Below are 15,465 nucleotides of genomic sequence, written 5' to 3' on the forward strand. Positions count from 1 at the left end.
GTTTTTTTTTGTAAACAGGAGGGAAAAAGCCAACATTTTTCTCTCTAGTAAAAGGAAAGCTGGTCATTGCTAAAAATATTCATCCTATTGTGACATTTTTAAGCTATTCCATCTCATGTTGGCATTGTTCTCCTATAAGTGATTTATTCCTTTTCTTTGATCCTGTGATCTTCAATCAGGTGTGCATCGATAAAAGAGCTGTGTTGGGGGCTGCTGTGCTGCCTGTCAAGTCCTTACTGAGTTCCCACAAGAGCCGAGTGGAACCTCAGCTGGGTGAGCTGCTTTGAGGCCTGAGAGGTTCCTTTCATGTGTCAAGTTTAAAGGAAAACCGCAGTTTCTTTTAAAACAATTACCATCATTTATTTATAAAAATGTGTAAAGCACCAATTTTTTTTGAATGGTTCTTTAACATAAGTTACTAGAGCAACAGGAAGCCACCATCTGCTGATTTAGGGTCCAGTCCAGCCCACAATAACAGAATAAATATTTGAGAACATTTACCATCAGATAATGATCATCATACTTTATACTTGCTTTTTCATCCAAGAAGCTTGAAGTGTTTGAGGTCTTTTCAATGTATTTGTGTATGAAGGACTTTCAGATGAGACTCAAAATGAGAATCAGCTTTTTATTGCCATTAAGAATCTTATCCAAAGGCCACTGAAGCCAGGGGAGTGCTTCCATGAGTCTTAATGCATATTGGATCAGGCCCTAAAGGATGGCTGAGAAGATAGTTGAAGGAAAAGGAAATGGTTTTCCTTCACTTCACCAAAATATTGCTTTCCCTCTTATGATTTCCTTCTGTCTCCTACCCCTGGGCAGGCTGCTTTCAGTGGTGGTATTCTGGTTAGTGACTGTCAGTGTGCTCTAAACTAATACTTCTATAGTTGTACCTCCATCATTTTCACATACCTACTTTTTCTATACATTCACTTCTGGAGCAGACATGTTTCGTGCTGGTCTGTGTCTGACAATAATTATCTTGGATCCTGACATTAGAAATGTAACAGTCCTCCTTTTGGACTTTGCTTGATTTCTGGTAGCTACTTTCAAATTAAAGTAGTTTGGGCACTTCATTTTGCCTAAAATTTTGTTATGTTGTTGAGGAGTGTTACCTAAGTTTGGAATTCTCTCTACCATTATGCAATCAGACTAATCTTGCTGAAATCTAACCTTGTTACTAAATTGGTTAGCTCTGGCTAATGTCAAAGAAAAGGCCTGATGAGTACGCCATTAAAAAGAAATCTATTCATCATGTATGTATTCATCATGCATGGTAGCTACAGCTTTAGGGGCAGAAGATTTTCTTGCTGAGATTCTTGCATTGGCTGCTATCCACCAGCCAAAGGTTGATGAGTTGGCAGTGAGAATACCAGTCCCACTGCTCTTCCAAAAAAAATAATTCCAATATCTGCAGAAATAGGTCTGTTAGTTACCATTTTTAACAAAAGGTAGAGATTTACAGTATCAGAATTACTCACATAAGTCTGCCAACCTTGCCATTATATTTATTTTACAATCAATGTAAAATAACCTTCATGTTATGATGCAGTTCTATAGAAATTAATGGCACTCCATACAATTAAGAAGGATTTGATTGCAGGATCAAAGACCTTTGTTGTATAGTGTCTTGCACACATTATGTAACCAAGAGTTCTTTGCAGAACAGTTTAGTAACAGTTACATAGGGGAGGAAAAGCAAAAAAAGAAAAAGGCAAGAAGAGACAATACTTTGGCTGAGAGGTGAAGCTATATAGGAAGAATAATGGTACATTTTACCAAAGGCTTTTTAAATATGATTAAAAAAATAGCAGATGCCACCGAAAAACCTGCTGTTGATCAGTTCATTAGACAATCTGACTGGAAGTTGTTATTATTTTACAAATGTTTAAGAATATTTAGTCTGATAATTTAAATCAGTGATTCTGAACCAGGGTGTCATGAGATCCTTTTAAGTGGGCTGCAGGGTATCACTGGATGTTGGCACTGTTAAATGTACAAACACCTACCCATGATTCCCAAGCCAAACCTAGAGATTCCAAATGGGAATCCACAGTGTCAAAAACGTTCTAGCCTGTTGTGGTCTTCCTGAGTTCTTTGCAGCAGTAGAATTGATCCATTATTCTTTCATAGTGAAAAAAGAAGAGTGAAAGCTAAATTGAGTGAACACTAAGGCTGGCATTTTCCAAGGGCTACCTTGAGTTAAAAAAGGTTGAGAACCACTGGTTAAAACTATATAGACATAATCAGTTTTGGTTATCACCTTTTGGTGCTTCTGGCTTTGTTTCTAAATGCTTTGTATTAATTAGTCATGAAATCTATTTAGGGTATACCGAATATCTCATCTGTCCAAGCACTAATGTTAGTTTTTTAAATGTATTATTCTGTGTGAATGTGCTGAAAGGGCACTTGGTTGAAGTCACTGGGCTGGCCTGGCAGTTTCTCCTCATGGAGAAAATTACAGTTGTAGTTGCCTTCATTCTGAAACCTGAGGATAGCTTGTTTAGGAAACTGCTTTTTAAAATTTTTAGAGTCAAAGCACCCCTTGATAGACTTGAGGCAGCCCTTGGAAAATGTCAGCTCTCAGTTTTCACTCAGTTTTGGATTACAGAAAGATGATAAAGCAAGTATTTTTCCAAGAACTCAAACTACAACAGGTCAGAATGTTTTTAACACTGTGGATTCCTATTTGAAATCTCTGGGTTTATCTTGTGAATCATGTCTGCAAACCTAACTGCTAACATTGCGTGGCACCCCATGGCACCCTTGAAAGGATCTCAAGGCAGCCTTGGATGCTATGGCACCCTGGTTGAGACTCTCTGTTGTAGAGGCTACAGGTGTGAATGAGAAGGTTAGCAAATTGTAGATTTTTATTTTTCATTTCATAAGTATGGGAGGGGGGAGAGTTGTAGGCATTACAGTTTTCACAAAGAACGTTCTTCATTCAAGTATTTGTCAGGAATTTATATTAAATGTATTTAAACAAGCACACGCAATACACCAGCTTGACTAAAGCCCTCTTATTTGAAGTCCTTCTTTAGGTATGTAGGCAGTAGAAGGAAAACAAATGGAAGTGTGGGACCTCTGCTTAACACCTCGGGACAGCTGGTAACCAACATTCAGGAAAAAACTGAACTCCTGAATGCCCACTTTGCTTCAGTATTTCATTGGACTTTCATGGGGAAAGTCAAGCGAGACAAGGGTCATAGGGGCATGCTGGGACTGACAGCCTCCCCACTGTGGATGCTGAGTGGGTGCAATGCCAACTAGAAAAGCTAGACATAAGTCAGCAGGATCGGATGGACTCCATCTGAGAGTGCTGAAGGAGCTGGCTGAGGTCATTGCAGAACCCGTGGCAAAGCTCTTTCAGAATTCGTGGTGCACAAGGGAGAGTCCTGAGGATTGGAAGAGGGCAATATTGTGCCCATCTTTAAGAAGGGGAAGAGGGAGGACCTGGGCAACTATAGGCCAATCAGCCTAACCTCTATCCCAGGAAAAATCCTGGAAAAGCTCATCAAAGAATCTATGTGTGATACACTCAAAGAAGGTAAAATTCTGAATGACAGCCAGCATGGCTTTGTCGTGGGTAGGCCTTGTCTTACCAATCTCATCTCCTTCTATGACCGGGTCTTTCACTGCCTGGACATGGGAGACACGGTAGACATTATATACCTAGATTTCCAAAAGGCTTTTCATCTAGTATCCCATAATATCCTTGTGGGAAAACTGGAAGATTGTGGGCTTAGCTGCTCGATGGTTCAGTGGGTGGGAAACTGGCTACAGGGTAGGACCCAGAGAGTTCTCATGAATGGATATGTATTGTCTTGGCGCAGAGTGGCTAGTGGTGTCCCTCAGGGGTCCGTGCTTGGACCAGTGCTTTTCAACCTCTTTATCAATGATTTGGATGGGGCAGTGAAAAGCTCAATGGCCAAGTTTGCAGATGACACCAAGTTATGAGGCAGTGTGGTCACACCAGAAGATAGGCTGCTGATACAGGTGGACCTGGACAGGCTCGAGAGTTCAGCAGACCAGAACCAGATGATGTTTAACACTTCCAAGTGTAAGTTGCTCCAACTGGGGGCAAACAACCCTCAACATATATACAGGCTTGGAGATGACAGCCTGACCTGCACCATGGCTGAAAGGGACCTGGGGGTAATGATTAACCACCGCATGAACATGAGCCGTCAGTGCGATGCGGTGGCCAGCAGGGCAAACAACGTGCTGGCATATATCAACTGATGCATCTCATCTAAAACTAAGGAAGTGATACTCCTGCTGTACTCAGCACTGGTGAGACTGCAGTTGGAGTACTGCATCCAGTTCTGGGCACCACACTTCAATAAGGACATGGAAAAATTGAGAGGGTCCAGAGAAGAGCCACCCGTATGATCAGGGACTCGCAAGGCAAACCATATGAGGAAAGACTGAGGGACCTAGGCCTCTAGCGTAAAGAAGGGAAGGTTGAGAGGGGACTTGATAGCAACTTACCGCCATATCAGAAGAGTGCATCAGGAGCTCAGTGAACAACTACTCACTAGGGCACCCCTGGAGAAGACCAGGACCAGTTGAAATAAACTGGAAAGCTGCTTCAGGATTAATACCAGGAAAAACTCCTTCCCAGGCAGGTGTCCAGACTGTGGAATAAACTCCCTCCAGAGGTGGTGCAATCACCTACCCTGGAGGTCTTCAAGAGGAGACTGGACAGTCGCCTCATTGGGGTCACTTGACCCCAGTTGTTTTCCTGCCTAGAGCTGGTGGCTGGACTCAATGATCTGCAAGGTCCCTTCCAGCCCCTAACAATCTATGCATCTATGAATTTTTCTTCAGTTTTATAGTGTTGTTACTCTGATATTTGATATTCCCAGGAGTGTACTAGTCAGAACAAGGGCATTGAAATACCCAGTATTTCTAATAGAAAAACTCCTCCTTTTAGATCTTTTTTTTATATCATGAAGAATAAGAGGAGAAAAGAACCCCCAAATCCTCACTTACTCTCTTCTGTTTTGAATCAAACCATTAGCAGTGCACAAGCAAAATCAGATGCTTATTGAAATAGTCTTTAAATAAAAATGTAAATCACACCAGAAGTGTTTCATGAAGGCAAATAGGTGGTTCTTATTGGAAGAAGTCCTTATTCACTGCATTAGAGAAAAATAAAGAGGTACTGCTTTGATACTGTGCAACTCGGACCCAGAATTGATGAAGACTAGCCATTGAAGTTGCACATAAACCGGTTTATGTGATCAGAAACTGGTTTAAACTTGTAACACAACAGGAGTTCGGTGCACATTAACTGCTTTCAGAATGACGAAAACCAGTTCATGGAACTTCTGTCCCAGACCCCTTCCTGGCTCAAGTTAACTCCAGTGGCCCAGGGACTGCCTCCCCCCTCTGCTCCTTAGCTTGCTTCCTGCCTGTGTCCTTCAGCCCGTAGGGATGGAGGGGACAGGGGAGTAGCCCCCACCCCTCCTAGCCAGGGTCTGCACAGCACATGGGAGGAGGGAAAGTCCCTGTGGTGGGAGCTTTTCAGACCCTGGCAGCCCTCTCCTTTCCCTCTTCCCAGCTGCTGGTTGCTTCAGTGGCTGCCACAGAAAGGAGGGAGAAGCAGTCCTTCAGGCCAGGTGCCTGCCCCTGCAGCCCAGCAAGAGGGCACTGGGGAGCCCACATCTTGGAGGGCTTCCCCTTACCCCAGCCCAGGGTCCTCCAGCCTGGGGCAGCCCCAAGGAGCTGAGGGGAGTTCTCCTCCTGAACTTTGGCTTAAAACCTTGCCTCAGCCCCTGTGAGTTTCAGCCAGCTTCAGGCAGCAGAGGGAAATTCTCCTGCTCCTCTGCAGCTGGTTTTGCCTCAGCTTCTGTGAGCCTGAGGCAAAATGAAAGCAGGGGAGCAGAGGAATCTCCCTCTACTCCCTGGGCTATCCCTGAGGCTCCAGCCGCTAAGGCAAGGGCTGGGGAGAGGAAGAATTCCCCTCAGCTCCCTGGGGCTGCCCTGGGCTGGGGACCCTGGGCTGCTGTGAGAGGAAGCCTCCTAAGGTGGGGGCTCTCTGGTGCTCCCATGCTGGATTGCATGGGCAGGCACCCAGCCTGGAGGACTTCTCCCTCCCTCCCTCCTGTGGCAGCAGCTGAAGCAATCCCCCGCTGGGAAGGGGGAATTCCCTTCAGCTCCCCAGGGCTGCCTGGGCTGGGGAAACCTCCTGAGGGGGAGACTTTCCCAAGGTGGGCCAGGACCCAGACAGGGGGCAAGTGTCTCCCCCCCACCGTGGGGGGACATGAAGGGGCTGGAGACACTTGGCTGGGCTGGCAATGGCCAGCAGGCTGAGAGATGTGCCCTCGTGCCCCCTGCCTACTGGCCTGAGTCAGTGCAGGCCTCCCCCTGCCTTTCCCAATTGAAAACTGAATGTCAGTTCAGTTGGTTATCTGCTCAACCTATGCAGCTTGGAGGGAGCTGCCTAGCTTGAATCGATTCAGCCTCAGGCTTTTTGACTGTCTGTACTTAGCTGAAAAGATCAAACGTGAGTCGGCAGGGGTTTGTTATGTCATGAATCAGTGGTGTATAATGAACCATTTTCTCAGCAATGGGATTTGTAATATGGTTGAATGTGTACAGTGGATTGGATTTCTATATTTTCCTATCTTTTTTAACTAAGATCAAATTTTAAATTAAAAAATATTCAGACATCCCAGACCTGATCAAAAGCCTGATATTGCCGAAGGGAGTTTTCCCATTTGACTTTAAAATCAAATATCATTGTCTTCAGATCAAGTCCCGGAAACATTTTTGGAAGGTTCTTATATAAGAATAAGAGAGATGTAGGTGTGATTCATACATTGTTAGGGGCTGGCAGGGACCCTTGTAGATCATCGGGTCCAGTCCGCCTGCACTAGGCAGGACAAGACAACTGGGGTCAAGTGACTCCAGCAAGGAGACTGTCCAGTCTCATCTTGAAAACCTCCAGGGTAGGTGACTGCACCACAACTGGAGAGAGTTTATTCCACAGTCTGGGCACCCTGACTGGGAAGGAGTTTTTCCTGGAATTGAGCCTGAATTTGGCCTTCCAGAAATTTGTATCCATTGCTCCTGGTCTTCCCCAGGGATGCCCTGGTGAACAGCTGTTCACTGAATTTTTGATGTACTCCCCTGACGTAGCGGTAAGCTGCTACCAAGTCCCTTCGCAGCCTTCTCTTCTGTAGACTGAAGAGGCCCAAGTCCCTCAGCCTCTCCTCATATGGCTTGTCTTACAAGTCCCTGATCATATGGGTGGCTCTTCTCTGGACCCTCTCAAGTTTTTGCTACCTGTCCCCTTCCTGTTCTGTTGCATGGCAGGCACAAAGGCCGTTCCTGCCACTTTTGGCATGCATGCTGCAGGTTGGCCATGTCTGCAGAGTATTCAAATATGCTACTACTGTACAAAGTTTGCTGTTCACTGACCTGTCCCTGTGCTTCTGTCTCTCATGCAGCCTGTCTACAGCACAGTGCTTATCTTAATATGGAAATCTTTTTCCTAACGGATATTTGGTAAGGCAGAAGCCTTTCACTGGTAAATATGTGGTGGTGATGAATTTTAAATACTACATTGATAGAAAATGGTCTTAATTTCTTTTATGCAGACCTATTTCTTTTCTGATTGATGAAGCTAGGTATCACTTATTTAGTACTATGTCAGTGCATTTACACGAGACGTTAGTGTGTGGTAGCTCATTGCTGCTATGAGTTGCCAGGCACTAACCATGATGTGACACTACTGCGCAATAGCAATGAGCTACTGTGCAGTAGCTTCAGAAAAAAACCCACACACCAATAGTACTGCACAGTAACATATTAGGATAAGCATTGTGCCAGTTACTGCACTGTCATTTAGTACTTGCATAAATGATTGTGCAGTAACCACAATCCGCTGCTCGTGTAGATGCAGCCAGCATTTCTTAATAAATGACTGGGACTGGGCTTCTGCTTACTTCAAGACCTATGACTAAAGAATTCCTTTCCTTCTTTGTCCTGAAAAGTCTCCTCAGAAGCCCCTAAAGAATCTGTAAGGGAGGCCAGCTGTCCAATTTGAAATACACCCATTGTAGAATGACTACTACAGAGAAACTGTATGGCCTGTCAACTGTTGTGAGGATTGGATAGTAGGAGAGGTGGTTTTACCTGTACAAAACGTGATAGGATGACTCCAGAGAGCCCATAGTGGCAAAGATAGAAAGAAGAGTATACGTGGCCACATACCTATGCTGTTTAACAAGACTACCAGATACTAATGAATGACCACTAGTATATTATCATTAGCTCCAAGAGCAAATATGTTTGCGGTTTTCAATCCTGAGGACCTAGATTTTCACTTCTAAGTAAAATCAGGCACCTCTTTTGAAGTTACTGATCACTTGTAACTCTTTCCAGTTAACAGGACTTGAATGTTCAAGTTATTTATTAAGTTGCCTGGCTGTAGATCAGGAAATCTAAGTTTTGACCTCTAACTTATTTTAAATCTTGGCCACAGTTTATGAGATGCCTTGAGATCTTTATAAATACAACAAACAAGAACTCCCGAGTACTAACGGAGCCTTGAATATTTTACTTTATTCAATCCTCTTTACCCGCAAAAAATGATCAAACTGCATTTTGTTATATAACTTATCTGTCAATTCTGTCAAAGAGGAGAGCTTGTGTTACTTGGAGGGCCTGCATGCCAGTTACAAAATGAAAAGCAATGCAGACTGCCAATGGTGCGACTGTCTGCAGGCTTATTGAATTTCTCTCTTCACCCCCACTCACCACCAAAACTGTCTGAGGAAAACAATGTCTCAAAAAGGCTTATTAGAAATCAGCAGAACTGAACTCTAAGGCTGAGATATTATTAAAAACAGAAATTAGAGAAAAAGTTAAGTTTAAATTGTATGTTATCTTCAATGTTATTAACGGATTGTCATATGAGTACTTTACCAACACAAAAAACCAAATTCAGAGGGGAGTCCAGGGGGTCTAAACAGCACAACTTAAAGCTTTCCTCTAGCTCCCTCTGTCTATACATTACACTGTGGGTATGTCTGTATGGCAACATGGAGTGCCACATACAGATGTCCAAGCTAGCTCAGGTACTAGTAACAGCATAATGCATTCATTTTGGGGTCTGCCTGGCTTTAATTAGCTCTACTGAGAAGCTCTACTGAGAAGCAGAGTTTTTAGCTTTGGCAGAATGCTGTGCTAATACAGCTACTCTGCTTCAAGAGCTTGAGCTAGCTTGTCCAGAACTATCTTCAGTATCTTTAACTGGACATGTAGATATATCTAAATATAGATTCTTTCTACACTTAGTTTCCTACCTATGTACACCACCTGCTAAGGGTGCATCTACATTGCTTGCCCAGCATGCTCACAGCTGCCAGGGAAGAGCATGCCCTCCCTGCTTCTTCCCCCTCCACATGCCAAACCTCAAAATGAGGTGGTGAAGCCAATCTGGAGGTGCCTGTGGCACTGCTCTCAGGTGCTGGAGACACATATTGAAAGCAGTAGAGGGTGACCAAGAGCAATTTTATTGGTTCATTTCTGGGTTTAGTAGATGTGTAGTGGAAGCAGGTGCATGGTACAACTTCTTCAGTGGTAGCCTTGAGATTACCAATGAAGTGATGTAGACATAGCTTAAGAGAATCTAACCTGATACAATAGTGAGTGGGAAGAAGAGAAGTGCAACAAAAGAAGTAATTAACAGAGGTGGGTATAAGAAGGCACCTCTAGATTAAAGGTATTCTCCTTGGTACCTAAACTTCAGGGTCTCTTACATATTAATAGGTGGAACAACTGAAGTTTAACATATACAGCAACTTGTGCAATCTCATTATTTTTCACCTTCACAATCAGGTGAACATCTAATTCAGAGCCCTGGAGCATCAATGAAGATAAAAACTAATGAGGGAGCCTGGTGGCAGAAGGTTTCACAACAGAAGTAGATGTGGAAAAGAAAATAAATATGGTAGACTAGAAGTTGTTAAGTGCAGGGGCAACATGTAGAGAGATGCTGAAGTAGGGCCTGAGAAAGACAAAGGGGACTGATAGCCAGAAGGATAAGAAGGAGTCAGAGAATACCAGACAGGAGAAAGAAAACAACAAGTGTATCCTTGTAAATAGAGGTGTCTGAACTTGCTGCAGTATTAGACAGCAAGCCAGCAAAAGGTTTTGTACTACACTTACTGAGCAGCTGTGGTATTTTAGTTAGTGGCAGTAACATGGAGTTAAATGCTGAACACAAGTATAATGAGAAGAAAGAAACATGGTAAATGGTTGCTTGTTGTAGTTACTTAATGCTAACTTATTTTTCAGCATGTTGGTTAATTAAATATTTAAGAACTGTACTTGTCTGCAAAGAAGAAGCCATTTTGTTTCCATTTATTAAGAAAAAAAGGAACTATACACACAGTGCTCTCCATGAAGACTTTTGTTCTTTTTTCCTTAATCTATGATATTGTATTTTAGACACAATATAGGTTTTGATGTTGGCTTAGAAATATAACACTTGAGGGAATTAAATGGAAGAAACAGAAATAGAACAGTAAGTTTGAGGGAAGTAGTCTCTTTGGCAGTCTGTTGTAGTTTTTGGTTTGTACTATAATAATCCAAAGACTTTTTGTACCACACGTTTCTTTTTCTTTTTGGTTTATTTCTGATGAGAAAAGAATGATGGAAGTGGTCCAATTTTAAATTTCTAGTTTGCTTATATATTTTCTCTGCTATTTAAAATGATTTATTAAGTGCCACTAAAGCAGGCTTGCCACTGGGAGAACGGGCATTCTGCAGCTCTTGCTATCAATATAATAAATGCTACAGAAGAGTTTTTAAAACAAATGCCACAAAGAAATGATGTGATGTGGAAAAAAAACTGAGAACAAGAAATTGCAGCAATTCAAATATCTCAGAAATAGATGAAGAATTTGTCTGAAAGATATTTAACTTAGAGAGAGAGAATTCTGATATTTGGTCAGACTGCCAAGGGCTTCAGGAATAGGGAAATTACATTGCCGAACAGAGAAAATCTTCACTTTGGTTGCTCGTGCACCAAAGCACTCAAGCTTTGAGTGTCTCTTGCCAAAAGGCTGCCATTGCCCCTGTTCCTCCTTGTGCTCAGAGCCAAGCGTATTCAAGGCAGTGTACACTTTCTCCTCTCATGCTGAATCTTAAAGTTACATTTGACTTCAAGAAAGAGGGGAAGGAAGGTAGGATATGGATGAGTAACTTGGTAATAGATGGTAAGAGTCTATTTTTCCTGTGAATGATTGTCCATATGTAAATCCTTGTTATAGGTGATTCCTAAGCAGCACCTGTGTTTACAGAGCCAGATCTCAGAATTTTTTATCTCAGAACAGATGGATCACTTAAGCCCAGAGTGTTTTGACAGGTATGAATAGAGCTCCAAGTGGCCACCCTCCAATTATCAGTTATAGAGGCACCGTGTAGGGCAGATATGGAAGTTGTCTGGGCATTGCTGGCATGAGGCGGAACTACAGAAGATAATTCTACAGTTGGGTAATGCTTAGGCTAATAATTCTGTGTATTTGTGTATTCTGGCTCAGGAGACAAAGAACCACAAAGGCTTTCTGAAATATTTTGTCCTGTTCAAGAAGGAGTTCAAAACCCTTTTCGCACTGAGTATGTATATACTGACACCTCAGCTCTAAGGGAATGCTGGCAAGTTAATCTGCTTATTGAGGTGGAATTCAGTGGCTACTTTTGTGAAAAATGTGGGGTGGGCCCTTAAGAATACTTCTGAATAGAAGATAGCCATAGAAGCTTGGATCACATTCATACTTTTTGCCAAAGTAATAGTCACTAATAGAAAGCTTTTTTTCATGCAAAGTAGCAAGAAGTACTTGCTGTGGTAATCCCATCAGAGAAATGAGATCCACTGTGGGATAGGACCTTTGCTGGAAGAAAGACCTAGGTCAGTCCCTTAAAGGATTTTGGGACTGCTGAATTAAAAGATGTACATCAGCCCTTGACTGGAGGAAGCATGACAGAAGAAAGGTGAGCCAAAATTCCAGATAGGTGGATTTGACTGAAGTGACAAACAAGTTCATGTCTGAGGTCTAGCAGATAGCCCAGTTTAATCTGAATAGAATCACTGGCAAAGATATTTTCTTCCTGACATCATCCTGAGAATCTGGATTGTTTAGCCTGATAACTACAGCTGTTTAAGTCTTTCTGTCATGAATGGCTCTGACTGTTTATTCTCTGTTTCTGGGAGCTATCAACCATCCAGGCTGTAAGATTTGATGAGTAATGATCTAAGCGCACATCAACTGCTGAAACTTCCTTAGCCTGACAAAGGGTTTTTGAACCCGAAAGCTTGCTTAATAATTGTTTTCCAACTATTTAAGTTGGTTTAATAAAAGATATCAGATTTACCTAAAGAACCTTGTCTGCCTATGATCTAAATAAAGCCCTTTTACTTCACCTACAGCAGAAGGTCCAGGACCAGGGCGAAACCCTATGGTCCTCCCTAATGCTAGCAGGTTTTGGTATCAGACTGTTTTAGCTACACAGAAGCCAGTATTTCATCTCAGGTCCTTGTCTTGCAGAATCCCCATGGAATCAGAGGCATAGATAGGAAGTCATACAGCAAGGTGCCTGACCATGGAATAAATAAAGCATCAGATAAGAAACCCAACTGGAGGCCTCTTCTGTAGCAGAAGGTCTGGCATTTCCTGTTAATGTCCAATACAAATAGACATATTTTGAAATAGTTGTGGACTACAAACCTGGAGGACCAAGTCTTTAATCTCCCATTCATGTAGATCAACATGAATAATTTAGGACAGTCTGCTTTGATGTTCTGGTAGCTAGAAAAAAACACATTTCTAACAGGTGATAGTGAATGCACCACTGCCATAGGCATACTGCTTCCCTGCATAAAAAGCTGGTTCTTACTGTTAATATAGACTATCACAATGACATTATCTGTTGTAGTCTATGTATGATATCTTTGTATGTGGTGTAGGAAGTCTTGATATGCTCTCAGTTCCAATTAAATTGATATGAGGTTCTATCTCTTATGCTGTCCAGGCATCCAGTACCTGGACATCATTGACATGAGTGTGATAGAAGAAACAGCAGATCCTTATGCATCTTGGAGAGGCTCTTCCACACCTTAGGGAAAACTAAGCCGCTGGGAAGACTGTCACAGCTATCATGCTCAGCAGATGCATCCCCCGCGAGTATCTCAAAGCAAGATCAAGTCTAACCTTGTCACAAAAGCACAAACAGCCATATTGCCAAAAATGGAGACAGAGGTCTTGACTATTAAAGTAGGGTGATATTTGATCATTAATAGGATGAGTTCCCTTAGGACCTAGGGTTAATTCTAAAGAGGAGAAGCTCTGGCTGTCATGGAGTCCAGCCTTAGAGCAGGAGCCAAATTGGACTTTTACACATTCAACAAGAGTCTTGGGTAGTAAAATAGTAGTGACATCACAGTAAGAAGACTCTGACAACAGTTGGGAGGAGGTCCCTTTCACCAGTGTATCTAGGAAGGAATAGGTTCGGACCTTTTGCCATCTGAGGTATGTAGCCATTACTGAGGTCACTTTGAGAAGATTTTCAGGACAAATAGAAGGCAGTTGTACTGGTAATGATTCTGAGGCAGCAGAAATCAGAGAGAGTTCTTTTGGGAAGATCTGAATGTGATAAGAAAATAGGCAACCTAAAGTCTGAGGGATGGAAACACATCCCCTTCCTGGAGAAATGGCATAATGATACTTGCATGACTACCTGGAACTTGAGTTTGTGAATGAAAACATTGAGCTTTCTTTCTTCATGATGTGTTCTTTGTATGAAAGGGTGCGATAGAGGGCAACTCCAAGGTAAACTGGGTTTGGATAGTGGGATAGTGAAGTCCCGGACCATGTTATGTTGAACTGGTGGTTGGCTTTATGGTTTTTCAGATGCAAGGCACACACTTGTGTTTAAACTTGTGTGTAATTGGTTGGTGTGTAATTGGTTTTCAATGTACTATGAGTTTAAGCCAGTTAGTGCCTCACTTAGGGATTTTTCAGCATGGTCAAAGCAGTGTTTTGGGCTTTTATGCATGGGTGTTCTGTACAGATGAAACATTTTATTTCCAAAGTGATTGGTTTGCATTTCATATAGACGTTATGTAGCAGCGATGTAAATCAATTTCCTTGGGGGAAGCCATTAATCTGTCACCTCTACCTGCTTCTCTTCCCATCCAGTTTGACAAAAAAAGTTTGTTTTCAAGCAGGGTTTGTATCAGCTTTGTTGGATGTGGATCTTTTGTCATTTCCAAGGTCTTGTGGAGGAGTCATCAGTGGTTAACTGTATCTTAGGTGGTTGTTAGGTCAACAAATACAGCTCTGGTGATTTGACCTGCTTCAAAACTATCTTCAGCATGTTGAGTTAGATTGAGCAGCCACCCTGTTTGGGGCTTGTATGCTTATCCATGTATGGGGCAAAATAGTTCAGTATCGGTTGTTCATACAATCTGTATGTGTAGCATAGCAGAGAGATAGGTATGAAGCTCTTTGTGTTTGATGGATCTTTCCCTGGCTTTAGAAATGTCACTACCTGAGCATGTTGCCTATCTTTGGGATTTTTTGACTGACTGTGCATGAGTTGTACAGGTAGAGCAGCCATTCTCAAGTCCGGGGTCCAAATTGCTTCATTTGCTCAGTAAGTATGTTGTCAAAGCTGGCTGCTTTCCTGGTCTTCAGTACATTAATACCAGCATTCAACTCCATCATTGAGAAGGGGCTTGTAAAACCCAGATCTTTGGCATACTTGTACTTTTCCAGTCTGATTCTTTGGGGGTTTTTTTTATTTTTTAGCTGTTTCCATTGAGAAGTATTTGGTGGGCAGCTTGGTTAGTGGTGACATGATGTTGATCTACCTTTTGTGGGTCATTGCTTAGTTTACGTATTGTCACCCATGCCTTTTTAGTATTGTGTGTCATATCAGTTGACTCAGTTAGGGTCTACCAGGACATCCTGTGCTCTTCGGTGATAGCTGACATGAACTCCTCACCTGTAGTGATAGTGTTTGTGGGAAAAGGGTTTAATTCATACTGTTGCCTGTAGTCTTTGTGTAGGCCAGTGGTTTGCTGAGTGAGGCCTGGGATGTAATCCAGGTGGCAGCCTATGGGATGTTCTTCTTTGCAGATTTCTGTATACAGCTTTAATGAATTGGTTATAGTTCTCAGGCAATGTTTGGATGGTTTTGACCGTGGCATAAAAGTGTTCTGAGAAGCCTTTCCAGTTTGCCTTTTTAAGGTTGAAATGTTACCAAAATGGCACAGTTATATCTGTTACTGTAGCTTTGATGTGAACACCAATTGGTTGATGTTGGGAATGTGGGTTATGGTCTAATACCATTTTATTACTTAGCACAGTGATGGTATTGCTGGTAAATATAAGGTCTGGGTTGTATCCCATTTCCAGTGGCTGCTATTGAATAATTTAGGTAGCTTTG

The sequence above is a fragment of the Alligator mississippiensis genome, chromosome 3 (assembly GCF_030867095.1).
Source record: "Alligator mississippiensis isolate rAllMis1 chromosome 3, rAllMis1, whole genome shotgun sequence".
Lineage (NCBI taxonomy): Eukaryota > Metazoa > Chordata > Crocodylia > Alligatoridae > Alligator > Alligator mississippiensis.